Below are 11971 nucleotides of genomic sequence, written 5' to 3' on the forward strand. Positions count from 1 at the left end.
ATTGCTTCACTAAAAAAACAAAAAAAAACATTATCTGAGCTGTAAGAAGACAAAGATGATGACATAATAGTGACAGGAGACTTCAACATCTCTCAATTTTGGATAAGTCTAACAAAAGGTAAACAAAAGGAAAAATGGAACTGAATGAATTGCTGAAGAAACTACAATTAAAAGACTTATGGTATCTTCTAAATGGACAGCAAAATAATATACATATTTCTCAGCACTAGAACACAGATATATTTCCAAAAAAAGTCAGAAATAGTTGGTATATCCTTAATAGACCATAACACAATGAAAATAGTTATTGCCTTAGGACCACACTTACAAAATATGGACCCATAACAATGAAATCTTAAATAAAGAGGTCAAAGAAAAAAATCATAGAAATAATAGATAACTATGTGAAATAGAGAGATGATGAAACAACACACCAAAATTTCTGGGATTCAGCAAAGCAGACCTTAGGGGGAAAAATACAAGCATACAATGACACAATAAAAAAAGAGAAGACTAATTAACTATGTACTTTAAAAATTTAAAAGTCAGCAAATAAACAAACATAAAGAGGTCATATTAAAAATTAGAAGGGAAATAGATAAATTCAAAACAAAAAAGAAATGAAAAATAGAATTAAAAGCTGATTCTTTAAAAAGACTAATAAAATAAAGAATCTCAGCTCTTCTGGTTAAAAAGAAGCGAGCAGAAAATAAAATAAATAAAACAGCAAATGAGCAAGGGGAATTCATAGCAAAATTAGAAGGAATAAAAGAATAGTCAGAATATATCATACACAGTTATATGCTAACAAAACTGAAAAACCAAAAGAAATAAAGGAATGCCTTCAAAAATATAAAATACCTAAATTATTGGGCAACCAGATGGAGATCTTAATCCAAATTTTAAAGAAAAGAAAACATCTAGCTGTAAAGGAACTACTAAAGGAAATACAAACTTCCTGGTTCAATGGATTCACAGAATTTTGTCATACTTTTAAAGAATAGTTAGGACCTCCACTTCACAACTTATTCTCAAAAACCAAGAAAGAAAGCACCCTACCATAATCCTTTTATGAGATAAATATAGTCCTAATACCTAACCAAGGAAAGATAAAACACAAAAAGAAAACTGTAGGCCAAGATCATGAATGAACATTAACTCAAAAATTTTAAAGAAAATATTTTCAAACAGACTACATTGTTTTATCCAAGAAATTATTCATTATGACTGAGTGGAATTTATACTAGAGATGCAAGGATAGTTCAACATTAGGAAAGCAATCAATGTAATTAATCACTTTAAAAACTAAAACATTCAAAACCATATAATTATCTCAATAAATGCAGAAAAAGCCTTTGACAAAGTACAACAATCTCTTTTTCTAAAAACCTTACAAATTATAGATATAAAGGGTTGTTTTATATCATAAAAAGCATCTATCTAAAACCACAAGCAAGCATCCTTTACAATGGGGATGCACTAGAACCTTTGTGGATAAATATGGGAATGAAGCCAGAATATGCATACTTCCCACTATTATTTGATATAGTTCTGGAAGTGTTAACAACAGCACTGACAAGAGAAATAAAAGACATAAATATAGGTAAGGAGGAGCTAAAACAAACCCTATTTGTTATGATACGATAATTTATTTGGAAAATTCTATGGAATCTGCCAAGGTGCTAATTAAGACAGTTAATTGGTTCAGTAAAGTTCTAGACTATGAAATAAACCAGGGAAGCCAGGTGGAACAATGGATAAAGCACCAGATCTGGACTTCAAATCCAGCCTCAAACAATTACTACCTGTGTGACAACACTGGGCAAATCACTTAAACCTCTTTGCTTCATCTGAAAAATTAGCTGGAGAAGGAAATGGCAAACCATGCCATTATCTTTGCCAAGAAAACCCCTAAAGAGGACTGAAGAGTCAGACACAACTGAAAATGTGTCTGAAGACAACAACTATGATGATGAAATAAATCCTTAAAAATCAATTGCATTTCTATATTGTAAGAACAGAATCCAAGAGGTAATAATAAAGATAGAAATCCCATTCCAAATAACTACAAAATGCTTAAAATATCCGTGGATCACCCTCCAAAACAATACAAGATGTATAGATCTGATTACAAAGTGTTCCTTTAAGAAATTAAAAAAAAAAACAGGGGACAGCTAAGTGGCACAGTGGATAAAGAACCAGCCCTGGATTCAGGAGGACCTGAGTTCAAATCCGGTCTCAGACACTTGACACTTACTAGCTGTGTGATCCTGGGCAAGTCACTTAACCCTTATTGCCCCTGAAAAAAAAATAATAATTAAGAACAATTTACATAACTGGAGGAATATTCAGTGCTCCTGGCAAGGCTGTGCCAATATAATAAAAGCAATAATATTATAAAAATTAATTTACTCTTTTAACGTTATACAAATTTACCAAGGGAATACTTTATAAAACTTAATAAAATAATAACAAAATTAATGGAAAAACAAAATTTAAAAACTATATAAAAGATCAGTCACCAAAATCATCTAGTATCAGTTAAAAAATAGATAGATCAATGGAACAGATTATTCAAGGAAAATTCAGAGACAATAAAACTCAATAACCTAGTATTTGATAAAGTGGAAAACATAAATTACCTAGGGAAAAACTCCTTATTTGATTTTTTAAAAATGCTTTAAAAAACTGGAAAGTAGTTTGGTATAAATTTAACTTAGAAAAATAACTTATGGCATATTTCACAATACATTCTAAATGAATATGTAACTTTAGTATTAAAAATTATACTATTAAAAATTAGAAGAGAAACAGATCATACAGCTCTCATAGATATGGGTAAGAGATGTATTCTTAACCAAACCAGAGATAAAAGCAACAAAAGATAAAATAGGTAACATTGATTACTTGAAACTGAAAAGCTTCTGCACAAACAAGAGTTATGCATACAGAATAAGAAAGGAAGTGGTAGAATGGGAGGAAAAAATCTGTGTATCAAATTTCTTTGATAAGGGTTTAGTATCCAAGATGGAGCAACTAAGTGGTACTATGGTTAGAGTCCTGAGCCTGGCGTCAGGGAGGCTCATCTTCCTGAATTAAAATTTGGCCTCAGACACTTACTAGCTGTGTGACCCTGGGAAAGTTGCTTAACCCTGTCTGTTTCACTTCCTCATCTATAAAATGAGCTGGAGAAGGAAATGATAAACCACTCCAATACCTTTGCCAAGAAAACCCCAAATGGGGTCACAAAAAGTCAGACATGCTTGAAAACTACTGAACTTAATCCTAGGAAGATCAACAATTAATAAAATGTATGACAAATAGCCATTTCCCAATAGATAACAATTAATAAAATGTATGACAAATAGCCATTTCCCAATAGATAACAATTAATAAAATGTATGACAAATAGCCATTTTCCCCATAAGTTAATATCAAAGGATATTAACAAAGAGTAATTAAAAGAAGAATTGCAAAGTATTCACAACGACATGAAAGACTGCTCCAAATCACTAATAATAAAAAAATGAAACTCAAAACAACCCCAAGATTTTACCTCATACCCTGTAAATTTGCACCAAAAAAGTGGAAGGATTAGTTATTTTTGGAGGGGTTGAAGAATGATAGGCACACTAATTCATTGTTGGGGAAAGAATGAAATGACATGAACATTTTGGAGTGTAATTTGGAATTATTTAAATAAAGTGACTAAAATGTCCTTTGAATTAGACACTTTATCACTGGGTTGATATCCCAAGAAAGTCATCAACAAGAAAAACATCCTCACATACTCCAAAATATTTATAGCAACATTTTTTTTTGTGATTTCTAAGAATTAGAAACAAAATAGATACCCATCAATTGGGGAATAGCTAAATATATTGTGGCACATGAGTATAATGGAATATTATTGTGTCATAAAAAATGATGGGTATGATAAATTACAAAGAAACCTGGAAAGATCTACATGAAGTGATGCAGAGTGAAATAAGCAGAGCCAAGAAACAATATCGACAGTAACTACAACAATGTAAATGGAAAGAACAATCACGAACCAAAAAGTCAAAAGTAAATATAACAAAATTATAAAGAATGAACAAGACCCAAATAAAGAAATGTGAGAAGACACCCCTGGCCTACTCCTTCATGGAGATGGATGGTCCAGAGGTGTGACACACTGCCCATCTTCTCAGTGCTTTTCAAATTGTGCTGATTGTTTTTCTCTAAAAAATGCTATTTTGTTAAATGGGATGGTTCTCTGGGAAAGGAAGGAGGAGGGATACGTGGGATAACCACAATAATGTCAGAAATAGAAAATATCAATAAAACTTTATTTTAAAAAAGAGATATATCATTCTTAAATGTACTATTGACATTGATGGAATATCAGCATTAAATATTTACGTAGCTAATGTCATCAAGCATCTAAACGTTTTAAAGAAATGTTTAACTAGTTAGACTGAAAAGAAATAGGAAAGAGAAATTTCAACAACTCACTAATGGAATGTGACAAATCAGACAAAAAAGACAAGAAGTTACCCATAAATTAAATTCTAATATGACCATCCCCTTGCTCGAATTCTTTAGTTCTTCTTGGAACTACCTGTGAAGGGCCCCAGCCCAACCTGCCATCATTCTCCTTTGGTCCCTGTTCCTAACTTTCTGGGTTTCAAAACCATCCCTCTATTGTATCATCCTAGAATTTCCCTCAGTGCCTGGGACCTCCTCAGCCTGGAACCTCTTGCCATTTTCCTGCCTCTTCACTCAAATACACATGAAATATTTGAAAAAGCTAGTCAAATAACCCCTAAAATTAAGCTGGTCGCACTCTAGAGTATAAATAAATTCAAAAGGGTGGAGATTTTTAGACATTACTTCTAAAGACCATAATATAATATAGTCATCGTTAAGAGAAATAAGATCAAAAGATACAGGTCTTCAAAGATAGGAAAATTAATTCTTATATAATGCTTGAATAAAAACATATATATATATATATACAAATTTATATTAAAATATCAATAAAATACAAACATTCCTGGGAGATGAGGATTCAGTTCTAGACCACCACAATAAAGCCAATATTACAATAAAGTGGGTCACATGAGTTTTTTGTTTTCTCTGTGCATAAAAAGTTATATTTACACTATACTACATGTAGTCTAGTAAGTATGCGATAGTATTATATCTAAAAATTATATAATTCAATTTTAAAATGCTTTATTTATAAAAAATACTACCCATCATTTAAGCCTTCAGTGAGTCATAATCCTTTTGCTGGTGCAAGGTCTTGCCTCAGTGTTGATGGTTACTGACTGAGCAGGGTGGTGGTTGCTGAAAATTGGGGTAGCGGTGACAATTTCTTAAAATAAGACAAAAATAGGGGCAGCTAGGTGGCACAGTGGATAGAGCACTGGCCCTGGAGTCAGGAGGACCTGAGTTCAAATCTGGTCTCAGACACTTGACACTTACTAGCCGTGTGACCCTGGGCAAGTCACTTAACCCCAACTGCCTCTCCCCCCTCCCCCCCCAAAAAGACAAAAATGTACTTTGCCACATGGACTGACTTTTCCTTTTGCTTGAGCACTTAGGGACTATTGTAAGGTTTTAAACTGGCCTAATTTAATATCGTTGTATCTCAGCAATAGGGAGGCCAAAGAAAAGGGAGAGAGAAGGGGAAGAGCTTATTGATGGAGCAGCCAGAAAACATACAACATTTATGGATCAAGTTTACCATCTTATTCATAATGCCCCAAAACAATAACAATGGTAACACCAAAGATTGCTGATTACAGATCACATAACAGATAAATAATAATGAAAAACTTGGAATATTGCAATAATTAATAAGATGTGACACAGAATCATTATGTGAACACATACTGTTGGAAAAATGGTGCCAATAGATTTACTCAATGCTGGGTTGCCACAAAACTTCAGTTTGTTCCAAAAAAATTAAAAATCCTCCCCCACAATATCTGTGAAGCACAATAAAACAAGGTATTCCTATCTATCAAAATTAGTTGGGTACAGGCAAAATAGTTTCCAGAGGTAAACTTATGTCACTGGATACTTACATTGATGAGAAAAAAGATTTGTGGTTTGAGTTTGCAACTAAAAAAATTGAAAATTTATAAATTAATACACCAAGACCACCAAGTAGACCATTATAAACTATCAGAAGTAAAGGAGAAAGTAGCAAATTATACTAATTTATAAATTACAACACATTATAAACAATAGAATAATTGAATTAACAAATAAAATGATGGTTTGTTACTTGAAAGAAGCAATAAAATTTAGTCTGATAGAGACAAAGAGCAAGTTATTAAAACAAACAAAAACAAGAGCAGAGGTTACAAAAATGGTGAAAAATAAAGCTAAATATTTTTTAAATTATTAACATAAATAGACACTGGAAAATGACTTTTAAATACTAAAAGTGACAAGTTAAGATATTAACAACTTCAGTAAGTCAATATCAGAAAGAAAAATTGAAAAGATCATCAATGAGCTCAAAACAAATCATGGGAATGATCATGAAGGACTCTAGAATGAATTCTCTCAAACATTTAAACATCAAAAAATCCTATGCTATATTAATTGTTTTCAAAATATAAAGAAATATTGCACTCTACCACACTCTTTCTATGAGAAAAAGATTCTGGCCCTCAAACCAAAGGTAGGGTAGACAAGGAGATTAGCATTAATTAATGTTGTTATAGAGATAAAGAACTATATATCTGGAGCAGCTAGGTGGCTCAGTGGATAGAGTACCAGCCCTGGACTTAGGAGGACCTGAGTTCAAATCCAACCTCAGACACTTGACACTTACTAGCTGTGTGACCCTGGGCTAGTCACTTAACCCTAATTGCCCCACCAAAAAAATAAAAGAAAAAAAACTATATGTCTCCAATATAGTGACCTGCTAAAATCTCCATTAGAGATGCAATGTTATATAATAATGCCAGACCTTGTAATAGGGTATGAAACAGCAATTAAAAGAATAAGTATTAACAAGGAGAAGGCAAAAATATCTCTATTTGCAAATGATATGATTTATTTAACACTCTGCCCTGGAGATGAGCTGCCCTGGTAGCTATGTGAATGAGTAAAAATTCACTTCAGCCCACTCTATGAAGTCATGTCCAGACCACACTTGACATTCCATTCGGTCATCCAGCAAGACACCAATATATTCATCTTGCCATCGACCCTACCACCCCTCTCCCATTCCTGCTCCTCCATTCCTACTTTTGACCTCTTTCTTTTACTGTGGGAACAATAATGAAACCAATACTCCAATTGCTACTGGAAGGTGAGGGAAATCCGATTTCCCTGCTTTGGGGCGTGGGGACCACTCACTTTTCCAGCGACTGTCTAAACCCAAACTCCCTTCCCTGCTCACCATTCCCCTGTCTACACTAGAATGCACCTATTTCAATGTTCTTCTTAAGGGCAAGGGCCATCTGTCTCACTTTTTGTTTGTTTCTTTGTTTTTCTTTTTCTTTTCTTTTTCTTTTTCTTTTAATCTGTCCCACTTTTGCATTTATATCCTCAACACTTACCACATAAACTGGTACACAGCAGGTGCTTAACAAATGCTTGTTCTGTGGTATATGATGGTGATGGAATATTATTGTGCCATAAGAAATAACAAGCAGGATGATTTCAGAAAGGCCTGGAAAGACTTTTATGAACTGATGTAAAGTGAAGTGAGCAGAACCAAGAGAACATTATGTACAGAGACAGCAATATTGTTTGGGGAAGAACTGTGAATAACTTAACTATTCTCAGCAATACAATGATCCAAGACAATCCTAAAGGACTAATGATGAAGCATACTAACCAACTTCAAAGAAAGAACTGATATTGATTGAACACAGACTGAAGCTTGCTATTTTCACTTTCTTTCATTTTTTTAATTTGTTTTCTTGTACAAAATGACTAATATGGTGATGTTTTACATAATTGCACTTGTTTAACCCACATCTGATTGCTTACCACCTGAGGGAGTAGTAAGGGGAGGGGAAGACAGAAGGAAAGATAAAATTTGAAACTCAAAACTTTAAATAAAAATGTTTATTATTAAGAAAAATAAATGCTTGCTGATTGATTAATAAAACCAGAGCCAGCAACAACAAAAATAAGATGTGTATGTACAGCTTTAGGATAATATAAAGGTGTCAGACAATCCTACAAAAATCTTTGGTATGTCTATATATTGCTAATAAAAAAGGAAAGAGAACAGCTATTTAAAATAACAAAATATATAAAATATTTAGTAATTATCCTTCTAAGACATATATGACTTGGGTAAAGAGAACTATAAACTTTTCTTTTCGTAAATAAAGGAGGAACTGAAAAGTTGTAGAGATATTCAAGTTTTATGATTCGGTTGAGCTAACATAGTAAAGATGGCAATAGCAACCAAAATTAATGTATATATTCAATTTGGTGTAATACCCATCACAATATCATCAAGATTCTTCCTCCCAGTTAAGAAGTGAGGCTGCCTTAGAAGATGATGCATTCTCCATCATTGGAGGTCTCCCTGAAGAGGCTGGACGCTGTTGTTGGGGACATCAGAAAGGTACATCTGGACTGGATGGCCTCAGAAATGTGCACCATTTTGATGATCCTCTGATTATTCATGGATTCTTAACTATCTTAACTCCTTTATTTCCTCTTAGACGTAAGATTTTAAAATTGTAGACTTTAAATTTTAACTAACTCCTTTTTGAAAGTAAAATGGGAAGAAATCTTAAATAGATATGTCAACAATATTAAGTATATCAGGGATAGCAGTAACGCTATTTATTTGCCCCAGAAAGATTTAATTTCATTTTATTTTGCTCTAATGGCATCCACAAATATTTTTGGTCAAAACACTTGTTTGTCAGTTGATATCAAACGTTTAAAAATGAAAACAAACAGTCTGGGTTTGTGACGTAAATACAGTCTGGCAAGAAGAGCCTTAAAACTGTTGACTTTTGAAAATGCAGAACTTCTCTCTGAAGAGCTCTGGGCTCAATGTTAGCACATCATTAGAGCTGACGGCCGCCTGCTTCCTGTCCGACAGCTGCCATTCTCAACCCCACCTAGACCATAATTTTCTTATTCACTGAGTCTTCTCAAACAGCAGCTCTGCTTTCTGCTCTATTTACCAGTCAAAATGCATTTAGACTAAGGCAAAGTCATCAGCAAAAAAGAAAAGAAAATATAGAAGAATCTCAAAGAAAACATCACCCCAGGGATAAATGTTGGCTTCACCCTTCTTCACTCTCTGTGGCATTAAACACTTGACTACTCTCTCCACTCTGGGTTTTTCCAGCCTTGTCTCACCTCCTATTCTTGCATGTACCCCAGGGTTCTGTCCTTCATCTTCCTCTACACTTTCTCAGGTCTCTCATCAACCCCAAAGGGGCCAACTAACATCTCTACCTAGCTGACTCTCAAATGTATGTGTCAAGCCCTCATTTCTCACCTGAGCTCCAGGAAATTGTCCTTTCATTTACTACTGGACAGTTCCACTGGTTGGCCCATGGGCTTCCTAAACTCATTAAGCTCAAAATGAAGCTCGTGATCTTTCCCCCAACCCTCAGCCCTCTCTCTAAATTCCCTATTTCTCATATCTCTAGCCCAGTCACCAGATTTGCCACTTGATCAGCATTCTGGACTCTTCCCTCTGCCTTACTCTCCATCTTTTATCCATCCTCTTCTTTTCATTTGACCCCTAACCTAATTGAGATCCTCAGTGCCTGTCATCTGAACTATGGCAAAAGCCCTCTCCATTTCTCCCTGTGCTCCCAAGTCATTCCTTCTCCACTCCAGCCTTCACATGACTGCCCAACTGATATTCCTCAACCACAGATTGGGCCACTTCACCACCTCCTTCAAGTGATTCCACAGTGGCCTTAGGTTACAACCTAAACTCCCTGTTTGGAATTTAAGCCCCTCCTTATCTTTCTCTAATCGGTTTTTCTAGAATGGCTTCATGTTTCTCTGCATTGCCCAGTCTTCATTCTGGCCAAACTGGCTCCCCATGCATTTCACCCCCTCTCCTGTCTCCCAGTCTTTGCACAAATTATTTTCCCACACCCTTCTCCCCTCAGCTTCTTGACATCTCTTACTCCTCCAAGTCCCTTCCTTATTCTCTTTACTTTTAGCTGTTAATGCTCACCCATTTTCCCTGCATTTATTTTGATTTAGTTTGAATATATTTTATATCATCTCTGTACATGTTGTTTCTTCCTAGCTGAATGTAAGTTCCTTGGGGTCAGGACCTGCTTCATTTTTGTATGTGTAGCCCTGGTGACTGGATGAAAGAGTTAAAAGGAATAGAACCAATTAAAAGGACTGGATGAAAGAGTTAAAAGGAATAGAACCAATTAAAAGGTTATTGAAGTTGTCAAGAGGTAATGAGGGCCTGCCTGTACTTGGGTAGTAATAGTTGTAGCTATTGTTTGTTCTTTGTTCTTGAAGAGGACCATGCCATCAGGCTTATGTCATGACTTGCACTGAATTGGATTTAAGTGAAGAAGGGTTGTGCAAGGTCACCAAACTCACTTTCTCCTTCAGAGCCATCTGGGTCCAGTGGTAAGATATATATCAGCATGACTGGAGACGGCCCTGAATGTTGAAGGCAATTAGGGTTAAGTGACATGTCCAGGGTCACACAGCTAGTAAGTGTCTGACGTAACATTTGAAATCAGGTCCTCTTGATTCCAGGGCCAGTGCTCTATTCACTGTATCACATAGCTGTCCCTGTACTTAGGTGATGGCTGTATGAAAGAATAGGAAAGAATTTATTAGAAGGTAAAGGTCAAATTTTAACCTGATAGTAAAGGCTTCCTCCTAACAGTCAGTACTTTGGAGACCTCTCAATTCTTTACCTCATTCCCCCCAAACCCCTATGGCCTAAGAACGTCATTATTTAGGGTTCCCTCTTCCTCTCACTGTGTCCTGAAAGAATAGTGACAAGTCCCTTACAAATACATTTGCCACAAGGATCTAATTCCTCCTCCTTCCCCTGCCATTGCCACCTCACATTTCCCTGCCTCATTTCCCACACTGTCAGGCTTTGTGATAGTTTGTCCATATGGTTATCTTTCATAAAAATGAGGTTAAACTGGGAAAATAAAGCAACAATAACAAATCACCAAGAAAGACTTATTTGTTCTTAAAGACAGAAGATACAGTTTTCCATCAATGCATTTGTCAACAGAATATAATCTTTGTGGCCAGAATAACAATTAAAAAATAAAAACACCTTATGGTAAGTGATTATCCCCTTTAGAAAAGGTATTACAAGAGATTACAGACCCCTTCAGTTAAAAAGGGACCCTAAGGGCCAATCACTTGCCAACAAGGCTGTAATCCCTAGTAATAATCTCTCTTGTGTGATGGCCGAGAGTTATTAGGTAATGGAACCTTTGTAATGAGCAACAAATCCCACCCTGCATTCTTTAGTGCACCTTTAGAGTCTTAACCAAGTGTGTTCTCATTCTCTCTCTCTCTCTCTCTCTCTCTCTCTCTCTCTCTCTCTCTCTCTCTCTCTCTCTCTCTCTCTTTCTATTTTCCTCTCCCTCCCCTCCCCCTTTCTCTTTCTCACTTCCTCTCTCTCCTTTCCTCCCTCTCTCTGTATCTTTTTTTCACTTTTGTCAGCTACTCCCATGGTTTAAAAGTCCAGGAAAACCCGCAATAAAGTCCATTTCTCTAGTTTTCATGAAAGAGGTCATTACTGGGGATTATTGATGCTTAGATTTGCTCTTACAAGGAACCCTTTCTTCTCCTGAGCAGAGATTAGCATACATTTCCAAGTCCCTGCTGCCACACACCACTTTCCTTTTGGATAACTAGCAAGGCCAAGTCTCTGACTAAGTAGCTTCTTGTCACCAGGAAACCTCTTTTGGTCTTTATTGTGTCAAATGCTCTGTCAATGAACAGCATCAGCATGGGTATACTGTGG

The sequence above is a fragment of the Dromiciops gliroides genome, chromosome 1, assembly GCF_019393635.1.
Source record: "Dromiciops gliroides isolate mDroGli1 chromosome 1, mDroGli1.pri, whole genome shotgun sequence".
Classification (NCBI taxonomy): domain Eukaryota; kingdom Metazoa; phylum Chordata; class Mammalia; order Microbiotheria; family Microbiotheriidae; genus Dromiciops; species Dromiciops gliroides.